Raw genomic sequence first — 14,433 nt, 5'->3', positions numbered from 1 at the left:
GAGACTGCTGAGAGCAGGCGGGGCCAGAAGTCCCGGGGCACTTCGAAAATGCGTATTGAATGGTGAATCCAGTTGATACAGTGGTCCCGCCGGGGTTTTAAGTGCCATGGGAATGTGCATTTGCCTGCCTCACAGGTGCACTGTGCGTGCATTTCTTCATCTTGTGTGATTGTGTTTTGTCATGACGTGCAGTCTGTGCAGCGTAACTGATACATGCACGCACGCAGGCACGTTTGCGTTGTCTGGGTCACTTTAGTCTACGCTCCACTGCAGCTGCCTCGCACTTTCCGAAAAAGAGAACAGAAATGGATGAGGGTGAGGGCTCCTCGAAACATAGCAGCTCTGAAGGTATCGTAAAGAAGAAAAAATACTATTGTTGTTACAATGACAACTGGTGTAAAGACCCAGACTATAAAAACTGGCTTCGCAAAGTCGATGAATTTACAGCAGAATGCATTTTGTGTCGTCAAACATTTTCCATTAAATATGAAGGGAGACGAGCTGTTAACATCCATGCAGAATGTACAAAACACAAGGAAGCTGTGAAAAATCAGAAACGAACTCCTCAGATTGCATCCTTTTTTACAAAAAAGGACGCACCTCAAGTAAATCTAGTGACGGCAGCAGAAATCGGAGAAATTTACCATGGTGTGGTTCATCATTTAAGTTATGCTAGTCAATGCGGTAACAATATGCTTCCAAGGTTTCTACCGGATTCAGAAATTGCAAGAAAAATGTCTTGTGGACGGACAAAAGCAACTAGCATTACTGAGAATGTTTTGGCACCAAAATCGCAAGAACTTTTGCTAAATGATCTTGAATTAGCAGGGTTTTTTTCAGTTGGATCAGACGCCTCTAATAAGGGAAGTAGGAAGTTTTTCCCAATAACTGTTCGTTATTTTTCCAAGACAGAAGGGATTAAACATGGTTTGCTTGATTTTTACCACGATAATGATGAGACAAGTGAGGCCATTGCTGCACGCATTTCAAATATTATAGAAGAAAACGGCCTCAGTATAAACTGCGTATCATCTTATGTGGCTGATAATGCATCTGTTAATTTTCAGAAACACAGGTCAGTTTGTCAGAAGCTTAAACAATTGAATGATAGAATTATTGAGGTTGGATGCAAATGCCATGTAATTCATAACTGTATTAAAAATGGCATGAAAGCTTTGAGTTTTGACGTTGAAAGTCTTGTCCTGAAAGTATATAGCGAGTTCTCTTCCTCTGCTAAAAAGGCAGAATCTCTCAGTTCATTTTTTGAATTTGTAGAAATTGAGTACAAGGAACTTCTGCATCATGTACCAACTAGGTGGCTGTCCCTTCTGCCTGCGATAGAACAAGTCCTACAGTGCTGGCCTGCATTAAAGGCATATTTCATATCAGAGGGGGAAGAAGAATGTGTCAAGATTATATGGGAAGCATTCAGTGAGAATGAGCAGGAGTCTCTCCCTCTTTGTTATGTTTACTTTCTGCATAACTTGATGGGAGTATTTTATGAAGCACTCAAAAAGCTAGAATGCAATAATGCCAGCTGTACAGAATTAGATTGTGTCATGGAAAGTCTTCACTCTAAACTAAAGAGAAGGAAAGAGGATAACTTTTATGGAAGATCAGTTCAAGCTATTTTGTGCAATGTCTCTCCATCCAATAAGAGGAAATTTAAGGAGGAAGCAGATAAGGCATTTTCAAGATGCATTACATACCTTGAGAAATGGTATGATTTCAAGACATCTGTTTTCAAACAAATGTCAGTCCTCTCACTGGACAGTGAAGTAAAATGGTCTGATCTTGAGAAGTTGGCTGAAGTTCTTCGCATTGAGATTGATTTTGACAAGCTGTTTGATGATTACTGTGTTTTACAGCAAATAAGAAGAGAAATAATTTCAAAGGAGCAAAAAGTAGATCAAAGATGGGTAGAAGTTTTCAAACAAATTCCAGAAAGTGGAAACAGCCAAATGTTTAAACTTGTATCTTTCACACTTTCAATTCCAGTCTCAAATGCATACTGTGAAAGGGTCTTCAGCTTAATGACTCAGCTTTGGAGCAAAGAAAGAAACAGACTGAGTGAAAGTGTTGTGAAAGCAGAGTTACAGGTGCAACTGAATTATAGTATGTCATGTGCGGACTTTTATGAATATGTCAAAAAGTCCCCAGAGTTGCTCAAAGCAGCAAGAAGCCAGCTGAAGTACAGATTTAAGAAGAAAAACTCTGAGCAAAGGCACTCTGCTACAGAAGACCCAACTTCTATAATGTAAATACAGTAATACTTGATTTTAAGTCTAATCAATGAGTTTTTGCTGTACCTGTCATTTTCTAATGGTTTGGTATTTTATTTTCTGTATTTTTAAATAATGGAATTAACTAACGCACATATACACACAAACATTTAAGCATGCGTTAACAAGCAAAGTAACCTAAACCCGATCTTGCTATTTAAAAATAAGATTCACGTTACAACTGGAGATTTTGTAATATTGTTTTTTTATACACTATGCTTAAAATGTGAAATTGATTCATATGATGCTCCTTATTTCCACCGAGGGCAAAAGGATGGCTCTGCAGTGAATGAGTTTGAGTACAGAAGGTCAGCCATTACTGCTATTACATCATATGATGAAACCTTCCGGAATAGAGCCAAACAGAGCTGGCAACTCTATATCCACCCCGGGCCACACGTATCCTGAGCTGGGTGTTCCTTCTCACCTCGACTTGCATCTCAGCAACTCAGGCTTTTCATTGATGGAAAACGTAAGCCCTGAGCCACAATAAATGCATTTTGTGCCCACAAAAATGTTTAGTTATGCAAGCTGCTGGCTATATTTCAGCCTGGATTGTTACTAATAAACAGCCTGATAACTTCCAACCTTTCCTGTAGAAAATAACCCCATTTAAACACCACTCACTCACTGTGTAAAAAAACTTGAGACAATCTTTTGAAACTCCTCCCTAGGTGAAAGACAAACCTTCCTCTCCAAAGGCTGCCAATTTTATAGCCTTGTTTTCTCTTTCAGTCAGATTTCACACAACTTTCTTAACAATCATTTGGAACAATGCATTGTCTGTGATCCACTTGGAAAAGCTTTGAGTTTGAAGGCCAACAATAGTAAAATTCATATCTCTTTTAGAGGTTTTGTTATGAATAAATGGATTACACCCAAATTACAGGAATTTAAAAATCTCAAATACTAAAGCGTTTTTTGTATATGCAGCTGTAATCAACATTGTACAACATTAAGATTATCAAGTAAAAAGTGCTAACGAAAACTAGGCCTTATATCCCAGTAATTAATCAAATGCAGGCACATGGATGATGAATTAGAGGGGAATTATAAATGCAGATACTGCATTGGGAAGTTTCTGTGAGATTTACAATACATATTTTAATATTTCACATAAGTCAGAGTAGGAGTGGAGCATGGTCAGCAAAATATTCAAGGACAAAGGATTGGGTTAGGATAAGATTTAGGCTGCACTGCTAATCTGGTCGGCTTCAACTGAACTTTATTGAATGTTTATAGGTGCCTTTTTTTAGCTTGCATCTACTACATGGAAGCAACTTCAGCTGACAGCTCACCACACGTCTGTTCCAAGGGTCAGACTGAATATACTAACACATGAAAGTATCAAGGCTTCTTGTATATTTAATTCAGATTTTTGACATGTAAGAGCAATTGAGACAGCTGTTAACAGATACAAGCGGTAAAATAAATATGAAATTTTAAAAATTAGTTATTTTACGTTAAGGAATATGTGTTGTAAAGAAACGCCCCAACTAGCAATTAAAAAGAAGGCCTTGAAAATAACAAGTTTTAAGTCCAGATGGAATGGAGATGGGAGGATGGCTGATTCAAAAAAATAAGATAAAGAAAAGTTTCTTAAAAAAAAAAAAAAAAGGCTTCTAAGCGATAAGGGGTGACTGCAAATGGTTTTAAGTAAGTCAAAAAAATCTGTCTTAAAAGGAGCCAGCATGAATCTTCTCACCCTGCATACCAGTTATCTTAACAGTAAACCTATGTGAAGCCATGTGCAACAGAAAAACTGTTGGTCAGCAAGGAGGAGGAAAAGAAAGGTCTTGGGGAGAAAGGAGGTTGTAAATTTTAACTGGATTAAGACGGTCTTAGATTGGTTTTTAGCTGAAGTCAGTAATTAGCAATGACATGTTTGTTAAAGGGTATATTGCTAATACCTGCCTGACCAAGTTAGAGCTGACTAGTATGGGTCTAAGCACTCCTGGGTTTAGCCCATTTGTAAGTATCTTGGATCAAATGCTTCTAAATGTTTTCTTACTGTTTGGATGTAGTAAATTTCTTATTAGTTAGGCTTTTGGGGCATGTTTAGAGCAATTGTCTAAATACCAGTTGGCCTTTGGATTTAATAAAGGAATTTCTGGTTAAATTAGCATTATAGTAATACACTGCACACAATAATTTCAACACAAGCCTTTAAAATTTAGGTTATGTTACAGGTACAAGGATTGCAGGTTTATTGGCAGTGCCACAGTTTAAGGCACCTGCACCTGTATTTCTCCAGTGTTCCAGCAAGGACACCTTTGCTCAGGCTTCCAGCTCCCCAGCTGTTGCCTTTCTGGTTGGAATTCTCTCTGGCATTCGCTCCTTTCAGACTGGAATATTCCCAGGCTGCACAGTTCCCAGTCTTCATTGTGTACTTCCCAGCAAAGACAGTCTACCTAGGGTGACCTGCTTGCTTTCTCTTCAGAGACTAATAACAGAGTGATTGCTACTGATACACAATTCTAAGCATGCCTACTTTGTTCTTAAGGTAAAGAGCCTTATAGAGAAAATGTATTAAAAGCAATAAAAGAACTTCCATTCATCATCCCACGTAGGTGTTTTTGTTTGGTTTTTTTTGTGGTAACAACTTCATCAAAGCTTCAGCTCAGAATAAGCAGTCTTGTGGGGCCTCAGTAGGCCAGGTCCTTCCACTCCTCCTCAAAGGATTGGGGCCTTCTGTGGATAAGGGGCCTATCTGTTAGATGGATCAGGAAGGAGTCAGTTTAAACCCCAGGCTTTTATCCAAAAGGCTTTTTTGTCGGTTGGTCTCTGGAGAATCCACTTTGAACTAGCATATGCATAGCTCTGCAGGGAGCGTGGCTTCAAAGGCCAATAATGAAGGAAAATCATTAGCACCACCCCTCCCTATTAGGCATATAAGTTGACATGTGAAGAACCATCCCAGATGGTGATGTAAGTAGAGGAGGTTGGGGATAAATTAAACAGTAATAAGTCACCAGGACCAGATGGTATTCATCCAGGAGTTCTAAGGGAACTCCTATATGAAACTGCAGTATGTAACCTATCACTTAAATCAGCTTTTGTACCAGATGACTGGAGAATAGCTACTGTGATGACAATTTTTTTTAAAAGGCTTCAGAGGCAATCCTGGCAATTACAGGCCAGTAAGCCTAACTTCAGTTCCAGGCAAATTTCAACTACAGTAGAACCTCAGAGTTACAAACAGACCAGTCAACCACACACCTCATTTGGAACCAGAAGTACACAATCAGGCAGCAGCAGAGATGGGGGGGGGGGGGGGGGGAGCAAATATAGTACAGTATTGTGTTAAATGTTAATTACTAAAAAAAAGGAAAAAGCATTTTTCTTCTGCATAAAGTTTCAAAGCTGTATTACGTCAATGTTCAGTTATAAACTTTTGAAAGAACATTCTCTTCTGAGTTACAAACATTTCAGTTACGAACTTCGTTTCCCAAGATGTTCATAACTCTGAGGTTCTACTGTATAGTAAAAAACAAAATTACAGATACATATATGACCATGATTTGTTGGGGAAGAGTCAACATGGCTTCTGTAAAGGGAAATCACGCCTCACTGATCAATTAGTATTCTTTGAGGGGATCAACAAACATGTGGACAAGGTGATCCAGTAAGATATATTTCAGAGTAACAACCGTGTTAGTCTGTATTCGCAAAAAGAAAAGGAGTACTTGTGGCACCTTAGAGACTAACCAATTTATTTGAGCATAAGCTTATAAGTAAGATATAGTGTACTTGGACTTTCAGAAAGCCTTTGACAAGTCTCCCTCACCTAAGGCTCTTAAATAAAGTAAGGAATCATGGAACATGATGGTAGGGGAACTCATGGATCAATAACTGATTAAAAAAACAGGAAACAAAGGGTAGGAAAAAATGGTCAGTTTTCAGAAGGGAGAGAGATAAATGTGGTGTGTCCCCCATAGATTTGTTTTGGGACCAGTACTGTTCAACAAATTCATAAATTATCTGGGAAAAGGGGTAAACAGCGAGGTGGCAAAGTTTGCAGATGATACAAAATTACTTAAGATAGTTGAATCCAAAGCAGACTGTGAAGAATTAAAAAAGGATTTCACAAAACTGGTTGCACTGGGCAACAAAATGGCAGAGGAAATTAAATATTGATAAAGGAAAAGTAATGCATTTTGGAAAACAGTCCCAACTATACATACAAAATGATGGCATCTAAATTAGCTCTTACCATTTAAGAAAGATCTTGAAATCAGTGTGGATTGTTCTCTGAAAACATCCACTCAATGTGCAATGGCAGTCAAAAAATAGCTAACAATGTTAGGAATCATTAGGAAAGGGATAGATGCTAGGACAGTAAATATAATACCACTATATAAATCTATAGTATACCCACACCTTGAATATTGCTTGCAGTTCTAGTCATCCCATCTCAATAAAAGATATATTAGAAAAGGAGGACAACAAAAATGACTAAGGGTATGGAACAGCTTCCATATGAGGAAAGATTAAAAAGACTAGGACTCTTCACCCTGGAAAAGAGACAATTAAGGAAGAAATTATAAAGATCTATAAAATCATGAATAAGGCTACATTTTACATTTAGACGAGCAGATGGAAGCAGGACTGGGGAATTCTGAGGGGAGACTGGGTGAGGAAAGTGGTCAGTGGAAGCATGTGACTAAAAGAACTAGGCAGAGGAAAAGACGGGCTAGTGAAGGAGAAATAGAGCTTAAGAATAGGTTTGCAGAGTTGGAAAATGAAGAAGGGGCTCAGCAGGTAGTCACTGAAGGTGGAGGGGCAAGGAAGACGAGAAGAGTGGCTAGTCCTACAGGAAAAGGGGAAGAGTTAATGGAGATTACACCAAATATGAGCCCCAGGAGGATACAGGATGGGTTAAAAAGGATTACAAGGGAGAATGGGAATGGAAAGAACTTGCAGTCAGAGGGAACAGGGGATAGACTGGAGAATAGCACCGTCACTAGGAAAAGGCAGGTCTATGTGATTGGGGACTCTTTACTGAGAAGAATAGATAGGCCTGTAACTAGAGCTCATCCGGAAAATAGGGGGGTGTGCTGTCTTCCAGGTGCTAAGATACGGGATGTAGACCTGAGGTTAAAAAGGATTCTAAAGGGAGCAGGAAAAAATCCCCTAATTATCCTTCATGTGGGAACAAATGATACGGCTAGATTCTCGCTGGAAAGTATTAAGGGAGACTATGCTAGGCTGGGGAAGACGCTTAAGGAAATTGAGGCTCAGGTGATCTTTAGTGGGATTCTGCCTGTTCCTAGAGAAGGGCAACAAAGGTGTGACAAGATTATGACTATCAACAGATGGCTTAGGCAGTGGTGCTATAAGGAGGGCTTTGGGATGTATGGCCACTGGGAGGCGTTCATGGATAGAGGCCAGTTCTCTCGGGATGGACTTCATCTGAGTAGGGAAGGAAATAGACTTCTAGGATGGAGACTGGCACAACTGATTAAGAGAGCTTTAAACTAGGAATTTGGGGGAGATGGTTGGGAGATGTCCAGGTAATCTCCACGCCAGAATTTAGCATTGAGTGGAAAGAAAATGAAGTAAGAGTGGATACAGCCGTAGGTAGGAGGAAGGGCATTGTAGATACAAGTCTAATAGGTTATACTGGTAGTAAAATAACCGTGCCTAATAGGGTACAGAATGTGAGTGAGGCCAAACAGCAAAAATTAAGATGTTTGTATACTAATGCAAGGAGCCTAGGTAACAAAATGGAGGAATTAGAGTTACTGGTGCAGGAAGTGAAACCAGATATTATAGGTATAACAGAAACCTGGTGGAATAGTAGTCATGACTGGGCTACAGGTATTGAAGGGTATGTGCTGTTTAGGAAAGACCGAAATAAAGGTAAAGGTGGTGAAGTAGCACTGTATATCAATGACGAGATAGAATGTAAAGAAATAAGAAGCGATGAAATGGATATGACTGAGTCCGTCTGGGCAAAAATCAAATTGGGGAAGAAAACTATTAGAGCCCCCCCTGGGATAGTGATTGGGGTGTGCTATAGATCACCAGGATCTAATTTGGATATGGATAGAGCCCTTTTTCATGTTTTTAATAAAGTAAATACTAATGGAAACTGTGTGATCATGGGAGACTTTAACTTTCCAGATATAGACTGGAGGACGAATGCTAGTAATAATAATAGGGCTCAGATTTTCCTACATGCAATAGCTGATGGATTCCTTCAGCAAGTAGTTGCTGAACTGACTAGAGGGGATGCCATTTTAGATTTGGTCTTGGTGAGTAATGAGGACCTCATAGAAGAAATGGTTGTAGGGGATAATTTTGGCTCAAGTGATCATGAGCTAATTCAGTTCAAACTGAACAGCAGGATTAATAAAAATAAATCTGCAGCTAGGGTTTTTGATTTTAAAAGGGCTGACTTTCAAAAATTAAGGAAATTAGTTAGGGAAGTGGATTGTACTGAAGAATTTATGGATCTAAAGGTAGAGGAGGCCTGGGATTATTTTAAATTAAAGCTGCAGAAGCTATCGGAAACTTGCATCCCAAGAAAGGGGAAAAAATTCATAGGCAGGAGTTGTAGACCAAGCTGGATGAGTAAGCATCTTAGAGAGGTAATTAAGAAAAAGCAGAAAGCATATAGGGAGTGGAAGAAGGGAGGGATTAGCAAGGAAAGCTACCTTATTGAGGTCAGAACATGTAGGGATAAAGTGAGACAGGCTAAAAATCAAGTAGAGTTGGACCTTGCAAAGGGAATCAAAACCAATAGTAAAAGGTTCTATAGTCATATAAATTTGAAGAAAACAAAGAAAGAGGAAGTGGGACCGCTAAAAACTGAGGATGGAGTGGAGGTCAAGAATAATCTAGGCATGGCCCAATATCTAAACAAATACTTTGCCTCAGTCTTTAATAAGACTAAAGAGGATCTTAGGGATAATGGTAGCATGACAAATGGGAATGAGGATATGGAGGTAGGCATTACCATATTTGAGGTAGAAGCGAAACTCGAACAGTTTAATGGGACTAAATCGGGGGGCCCAGATAATCTTCATCCAAGAATATTAAAAGAATTGGCACAAGAAATTGCAAGCCCATTAGCAAGAATTTTTAATGAATCTGTAAACTCAGGGGTTGTACCGTATGATTGGAGAATTGCTAACATAGTTCCTATTTTTAAGAAAGGGAAAAAAAGTGATCCGAGTAATTATAGGCCTGTTAGTTTGACATCTGTAGTATGCAAGGTCTTGGAAAAAATTTTGAAGGAGAAGATAGTTAAGGACATTGAAGTCAATGGTAAATGGGACAAAATACAACATGGTTTTACAAAAGGCAGATCGTGCCAAACCAACCTGATCTCCTTTTTTGAGAAAGTAACAGATTTTTTAGACAAAGGAAACGCAGTGGATCTAATTTACCTAGATTTTAGTAAGGCATTTGATACTGTGCCACATGGGGAATTATTAGTTAAATTGGATAAGATGGGCATCAATAGGAAAATTGAAAGGTGGATAGGGAATTGGTTAAAGGGGAGACTACAACGGGTCCTACTGAAAGGTGAACTGTCAAGCTGGAGGGAGGTTACCAGTGGAGTTCCTCAAGGATCAGTTTTGGGACCAATCTTATTTAATCTTTTTATTACTGACCTGGGCACAAAAAGTGGGAGTGTGCTGATAAAGTTTGCAGATGATATAAAGCTGGGAGGTATTGTTAATTTAGAGAAGGACAGGGATACCCTACAGGAGGATCTGGATGACCTTGTAAACTGGAGTAATAGGAATAGGATGAAATTTAATAGTGAGAAGTGTAAGGTCATGCATTTAGGGATTAATAACAAGAATTTTAGTTATAAGCTAGGGACGCATCAATTAGAAGTAACGAAGGAGGAAAAGGACCTTGGAGTATTGGTTGATCATAGGATGACTATGAGCCGCCAATGTGATATGGCTGTGAAAAAAGCTAATGTGGTCTTGGGATGCATCAGGAGAGGTATTTCCAGTAGGGATAAGGAGGTTTTAGTACCGTTATACAAGGCACTGGTGAGACCTCACCTGGAATACTGTGTGCAGTTCTGGTCTTCCATGTTTAAGAAGGATGAATTCAAACTGGAACAGGTACAGAGAAGGGCTACTAGGATGATCCGAGGAATGGAAAACTTGTCTTATGAAAGGAGACTCAGGGAGCTTGGCTTGTTTAGCCTAACTAAAAGAAGGTTGAGGGGAGATATGATTGCTCTCTATAAATATATCAGAGGGATAAATACCAGAGAGGGAGAGGAATTATTTAAACTCAGTACCAATATGGACACAAGAACAAATGGACATAAACTGGCCACCAGGAAGTTTAGACTTGAAATTAGACGAAGGTTTCTAACCATCAGAGGAGTGAAGTTTTGGAATAGCCTTCCAAGGGAAGCAGTGGGGGCAAAAGATCTATCTGGCTTTAAGATTAAACTCGATAAGTTTATGGAGGAGATGATATGATGGGATAACATGGTTTTGATAATTAAATATTCATGGTAAATAGGCCCAATGGCCTGTGATGGGTTATTAGATGGGGTAAGATCTGAGTTACCCAGGAAAGAATTTTCTGTAGTATCTGGCTGATGAATCTTGCCCATATGCTCAGGGTTTAGCTGATCGCCATATTTGGGGTCGGGAAGGAATTTTTCTCCAGGGCAGATTGGAAGGCCCTGGAGGTTTTTCGCCTTCCTCTGTAGCATGGGGCACGGGTCACTTGCTGGAGGATTCTCTGCTCCTTGAAGTCTTTAAACTACGATTTGAGGACTTCAATAGCACAGATATAGGTGTGAGGTTTTTTTTTGTAGGAGTAGTGGGTGAAATTCTGTGGCCTGCGTTGTGCAGGAGGTCAGACTAGATGATCATAATGGTCCCTTCTGACCTAAATATCTATGAATCTATGAATTTTAGTCATGGGTATTTTTAGTAAGTCATGGACACAGTCATGGGTAGTAAACAAAAATTCACGGCCCCTGACCTGTCTATGACTTGTACTGTACCCCTGACTAAATACTGGGAGTACCATGGGTGCTTGGGGGAGGATGGTGTGGCCCAGGGGGTGCTGTGAATGCTGGGGGGAGGGTGGCTCTTTGGGGCGCTGCAGGTGCAGCAACCCAGGGGTGCCACAGGTGCACTACAGGTGTGTGGGAGGTACTGTGGGGCAGCTTTGGGGGTACCACGAGTGCTGGGGGGGCAGCCTGGGGGGTGCCGCAGGTGCATGTGGGAAGGGAGCAGGTGCTGGAGGGCAGTCTGGGGGTGCTATGAGTGCTCAGGGGGGCAGTCTGGGGAGCACAGTGAGTGCAGCCCAGGTCCCCTGCTGGTGCTGGGGGGAGGAGGTTTGGCAGGGCTGGCAGGTTCCCTACCCAGTTTTTGGGAAGTGGCAACATGTACCTCCCTCAGCTCCTAGCTCCACGTGCTGCCTCTGCCTGCTGGCAGCACGTGGAGCTAGGAGCTGAGGGAGGAACATGTTACTGCTTCCAGACAGCCCCCCCAAGGTAAGCACTGCCCCTCCTGCGCCCCAACCCCTAGCCCTGAGCCCCCCACCCAAACTCCTCCTCCTGCTGGGGGTGGGGGAGGAAAGGGGCAGTGGCCTAAGACTGCCCCAGCAGCAGCTGGTGCGACTGGCCTGTGGCCACCTGAGCTACTTGGGCAGCCCTGGAGCCATCCACAGTAGAAGTCAGGGAGGTCACAACAAGACACAGAATCCGTGAGTTCAGCGACCTCTGTGACAAACTTTCAGCCTTAATCATGAAGTGTGAGCAGAAAAAGTGTTATTTACCCTTTCACATAAGAATTAGGAGGTCATCCAATGACCTAAATAAGCAGCCAGTTTAAAACAAACAAAAGGAAGTACTTCTTCACACATTGCACAGTCAACCTGTGGAATTCATTGCCAGGGGATGTTGTGAAGGCCCAGATGCTAAAAGCATAACAGGTTTCAAAAAATAAATTAGATAAGTTCCTGCAGGATAGATCCATCAATGCTATTGGCCAATATGGTTAGGGATGCAACCCCATCCTCTGGATGTCCTTAAGCCTCTGCCCGATGCTGGGACTGGAGCACTTGATAATTGCCCTGTTCGGTTCATTCCCTTTGAAGCATCTGGCATTGGCCACTGTCAGAAGACAGGATATTGAGCTAGATGAATGATTGGTCTGACCCAAAATGGCCATTCTTATGTTATTTTCACATGTACATAACTGCATTTTTAATACAAGTACCCCAAAGATATTAACCCTCATGCAACAAGGTCTAACAATTCAATTAAGTTTAATTCCAATAAGGTTTGTTCATAATAGACAGCCTGTCATAGGCAGATGAAGGTTGTAGCCTGTTTTTTTCCCCCCGTTCCCTATACCATTCCTGCTACTTCTCATAGTCACTAGGCTTTGCCCAACTCAGCAAGCTAGCAGCACCTTTTGGCAACAGGCATATACCTAGCCTATAGCAGACTGCCCTAGCCCAAATAACCTTTACCCCTCCCATCCTCTAAAATTTTGAAAGTTAATTCCCTTACTTTCCAAGATCAGCTGATAAACCAATTATTAGGGTAACTTAAGTCCAAGATTTTAAAGAAAGCAATGTTTATTTAGAAACCAGATAAGTCTCACACTCCTATTAGTCAGTGTCTTGGTAACAGCCTCCCCTGGATAGCATGAATCTTGTAATTACAGCACATCTCTGCTAGAGAGCACTTGTACCTATTCCATTCCACTTTCCTAGAACACATTGCTACAAAGACAGCCCTTGAACCTTGTTTGGTAAAGACACACCTTTCTTACATACCACTTGATTCTAACAAAGCCTACCTGTATGCAGCTAGATCCCTATTGTGGGGGACTGGGGGCAGGAGGTCCTGTTCTGATTAGGCAACAAATGAAACTTTCATTTGTTGCCTAATCAAAGTTACTACTTACTCTAGGAAGAAAATATTGTATGTTCTCTTTTGAATGAGATCTAGTATACTTCAGAGGAATTAGTATTTAGCAAGAGTGGGAGGAAGATCAAGGCTCTAATAAATTGAACAATTATTGGTGAGGGGTTAGAAATATAATAAAATGAAAGTGAAACTGCTGACGTATAAAGATGGTGTGTTGAGTAATAAGTTGGGCTTTGAATTATTTAGAGGAAAATTAGGGGTTTCCAGGTTAAGAAAGTCATAGAAGACAGGATACATCATACTAGATACAAGTTTAAATAGGATATGATTACTGAGATATGTTCAGACTTTTAACCCTGAAAAAGCAAAGCAATCATTAAAAGTAACTAAATGGTTCTGTTATGCTAGTTTATACAGCATTCATTTGTCAAATGCCACGCAAATCTAAAGACAGGGCCCTTGCGCCAAAAAGGTTTTATGATCCAAGACAAGACTTGGGATAGTAAACATTGGGAATATAGTCTGATAAAGCCCTGTGTTAGAATCAAAGCTAAAGCACCCTGGAACATGAGATAACTTTATGCTTATAGACCAGTCTTGAGCTAATTTAATAAACTCAGCCTTCAACTTTAAATGTTTTTATTTAATCAATTTTCTTAATTTTTAAAAACTTTGTTTATTCCTTAAACCTAAGAGCTAAAAAATAAAATCAAGTTTGACATCTTCATTCAGCTATCTGACTTATGCATGCACAGAATTTCTGATCGTAACATATGGGAAGAGTATATTTCATATATGCTTAAGGCAACAATGTAAACAATTGTTTGGATGTTAAAAAAACCCCACAACCCTGAAAAACTGAAGTCTCAATAAAAATTGGAACCAGTACATCAGTTGTGTGAGATTTCACATATTGCCCCCAAGTATGTCCAAAACCAGGCTGAGAAACTACTCTCACCCTGAAGAGACCAATCATGCAGACTGAACTATCACAATCCTTGGCTTCTCTGATAAGACCGCCAAAAGTAAAAACACCATGAAATGAACTAAGCCTACTGGCTCATTTCAAAAGTGACACTGAATAAGTCTCAGGTGGGGGTGGATTTTCTCACTGACATGCGATGAACTGAAACTCATAACTATAAATTACTTAAGATTCTATATACTATACAAATTTCCTAAGCTATTAACCCAGGTTTTCCATCCTCAAAATACATTCATATCTGTTGCAAATGGTATTTTCAGTACAATGTACATTCCAATTAAAGACAATCC

This window comes from Eretmochelys imbricata, chromosome 7 (genome assembly GCF_965152235.1).
Source record: "Eretmochelys imbricata isolate rEreImb1 chromosome 7, rEreImb1.hap1, whole genome shotgun sequence".
Lineage (NCBI taxonomy): Eukaryota > Metazoa > Chordata > Testudines > Cheloniidae > Eretmochelys > Eretmochelys imbricata.
Note: the sequence above shows the minus strand (reverse complement) of the source record.